Here is a 3511-nt window from a genome sequence, read left to right as displayed (position 1 = left end):
TGAATAAAAACTCAAGGTCTTTTATCATCCTTTGTCCTAACAACTATTAATTTGCTACGCCTAACTCTATTATTACATAGGTGCAAGCTACGGTGGTCAAATATAATAATTTGTGTATGGTATACAAATTTTTTTAGCCATTGAATTCATCAAAGTGCATAATATTATCATGAACCTTCTCACATCATAACATTTATTCCACAATGCCTTGTCTTCTGCATCTTTCATGATGTCTTCAGCAATAGTGTCTCTGACGAATGACATAGCTTTGAATGTTGTAGCAGATTCATCTCTGTCACTGTCACATATTTGTCTTCATCGTGGCTTTGCCGTTGTTGCAACTTTGCCTCAGCTTATCAATTTTATGAAAAATCAATTGTTATCCACTGACATAGCTTGGGGAACATGCAAACTTCATAACAAATTATTCCTAGAAAGTTGAATCTGTGAGCATTTGCAACAAACTTATTCCCCAAATTAATCAAGCTGCAGAAGAAAGACTAATTTGTAATAGAGTTGAAAAAATCAGGGACTACATACGCAAATTTTCACTTTCAGGACCAAATCAATTGACACTTTGGGGACAAAATTACAGTCAAATAAAAAAACAAGCAAGAGTCATAATCACATACCCTGTGAGGAAAAGGTGGAGTGATGGCATCCTCATCAGGCTTATTACCACTCAACCCATTACTTTCGTCACGCATATTCATGTCCACAACAACTTCATTTTCTCTTATTTCGTTGGCTCCGGTATTGGTATAAATAGTTTTGGTGTCACTAACGGGACAACGGCTCCTGGCACTCCAATTCCTTCGCCGCCAATCTAGCTCTCGGTCTTCCTCTTGGTGCCGCACGAGCCTTCACCTTCTTCTTTGTCGGATCCAATGCTTTCTAGTCACGGCCACGCCCCTGTCGCACTCCATTATGAAGCTCTGGCATTCTCTAAACCCATGCAATCAATTCACAATTTTGGTAACCTCTTTCGTCATACGCACTATAGAATACCGATGCACAATTCATGACTGAAATTCGAAGAATGAAACTTGAAAATGCAAAAAAAAAAAAAAAAATGAAAAAGGAAGGAAATTTGTCGAAATATGCCACGATATAAATGGGAATGGGGGCTTAAGCTGCAACGACGACGAAGCCGTGATGGAGATAGATCTACGATGACAGCGAAGTCGTGACAAAGATGAATCTACGATAGCAACAAAGCTAAGTCAATCATTGGAGGTCGTCGGAGGCACCGTTGTCGGAGACATCATGGAAGATGAGAGAAACCGGGGCACTTGTGAAAGAAATATTCTAATGAGAAAAGGTTAATGATAATATTATACACCTTGATGAATCCAAAGACTACAAAAACTTATATACAAAAACTTATTACATAAGGAGTCTTATATAGATTAGAAATAGACTCATAACAAGATACATTATCTAACACGACTAATTTGAAACACTTGTCCTTAACACACCAAGGATTGAAATATTCCCAACAATTTTCCTAGTGAGAAGAATCTCAAAAGTATTAATGTTTGGCTTAGTTTATATTTTATTCTTCTTCTGATTTAACATGTTTTTGGAATCAAAATCCATATTAATGAAAACCAACAATATCAAACATAATTCTTTTCATATCAGAATAATTTTTTATTTCTAAACACATGAAACGTTTTTGGAACATTTATATCCAAACAAGCGAAACGCTTGTGAATAAAAAACAATTTGCATTCTACTAATTAAGACCCTGTTCGGGATAGTTGTCAATTTCCAGTTTATGATTTTAAAATCCTATTTCAAATCGGAAACATGTTCGAATGAAATTTTTTTGAATTGCTATTTTCCTAAATCTTGAAACACTTTCCTTTATGTTTTGAAAACAATAAAAATAGGTAGTTTTTGTTTTTAGTTTCCTTCTATCTCATCCAACCTAGGTTAACCAAAGACCACCAAGAAACCTCTCTTCACGCACTTGCAATCTCTATTTTTTTTCTCATCGTCATCCTTCATTCTTTTGTGTTTTGCGCCCTGGTCAATGGTTGTAGCTTATCGAGTGAAAAAGTACAATTGTCGTTGGAGACAAAATATACGGATTCGATCATAAAATATTCATTATCCTAAAAATATTATAGTACATACTACGTACATAATTTCCTGCATTAGATGGCCAGACGCAAGATAGGTCCTTTATTAGTAGCTTGGTTAGGCTTATTTAGGTAGCTGTTTCATACCTTTCATTGGTCGAACGATTGACCGCGTGCATGTGCAAGTGCAATGCATGATCGTGGATGTTGAACCATGCTCTGTTTGCAACGTTCTTGGATCAAGTTCCCTACACCTTACCAATTAAATGGTGCTAGTGTATCACCTTCTTTTTCTCATTTACTTTATCTCGTTTTTTATGTATTTTTTCTTTATATTTTACTTTTAAAAATCTAAATAGAACATAAGAGAAAGAAAGAGGAAAAATTAAATAATGATATATTTTGTTGTTTAGTTGAAGTAAAAAGAAAAAAGTTGATTTCTAAAAATAAAATTTCAACAATTTCTCTCTTTCATTCACTCTTCAATGTAAGTTTTATTTTGTATTTTCTTCTTAATTTTCTCTATTTAAATCAGCAAAAAAATATTTTTTTAAATATTAATTGCATATTTTACCATAAAACTACCATCATTTTACAAATTTTAGAATTCAAGTTTTTTAGTGCATTTTACTATCTTGTTTTTCAATTGCCCTATATTTTAGACTTTTTTTTTTTGACAATCCATTATCAATTTCTCACAGTGACATTATTGTTTTGTTTTTTCACAGCAAAAAAGTATCATTTTTTATAAATAATGTCAAAATTTATATTCTTTTTCTTTTTCTGTTTTTTTTATTTCTTTAAAATCAATAGGCCTAAAATCTACTTCATTTCTCATATATTTATTTTTATTTTCATTTTTTTATTTCTTTTTATCCTCTCAATTATTATTTTTTATCAACAAATATTAATTATTACTTTTATTAAAATATTAATAAAGAAATTTAAATTATAATCTCTCTTTCTTTTTATTTATTATTAAATTAATCTTATAACTCACATCAAATATTAAAAGGAATTGTGATTATCTGGAATTGAAAAAGCTAGAGAATAAGTAAGGGGATAAGCAATTGGATCAAGTGAGAACCGTAAAGGAAAAAGCGAAAAAGAAAAAAACAATGAGCAAGTCTTAACCAATACGCCACTCAAATTGTAACACGTGCGCCGAGTACTGGATCTGGACCTGTTGCATAATAAAGCAGCACAGTAAAAGATAAGAAATTAATAGTAAAAAAAGGCCATGACTACGGTGGACAACCTTTTTAAGTGGTTCATGATGAACCAATTTTATCAACGGTTAGTTTCATCTGATTTACATGGTTTGCAATTTACACTACCCACACTAGATGTATTCCTCCTCCCTCCCAGCAACCTTTCGATCACCGTTTGCCGTCGTCGTCGGAGGCAATTTCTCACAGCGACAT

The 3511-nt window shown here is 32.7% G+C and overlaps 1 long non-coding RNA gene across 1 annotated transcript; it reads right to left on the bottom strand.

The window, feature by feature from the left end:
• Positions 1-1494, bottom strand: LOC114409023. The gene is made up of 2 exons (XR_003665984.1): positions 633-1494; positions 1-486 (listed from the first exon to the last, which is right to left on the bottom strand). It is a non-coding gene; the product is annotated as an uncharacterized LOC114409023 (long non-coding RNA).
• Positions 1495-3511: the final 2017 nt, after the last annotated feature.

The sequence above is a fragment of the Glycine soja genome, chromosome 4, assembly GCF_004193775.1.
Source record: "Glycine soja cultivar W05 chromosome 4, ASM419377v2, whole genome shotgun sequence".
NCBI classification, from domain to species: Eukaryota; Viridiplantae; Streptophyta; class Magnoliopsida; order Fabales; family Fabaceae; genus Glycine; species Glycine soja.
Note: the sequence above shows the minus strand (reverse complement) of the source record. Positions and strands in the feature narration are given on the sequence as shown.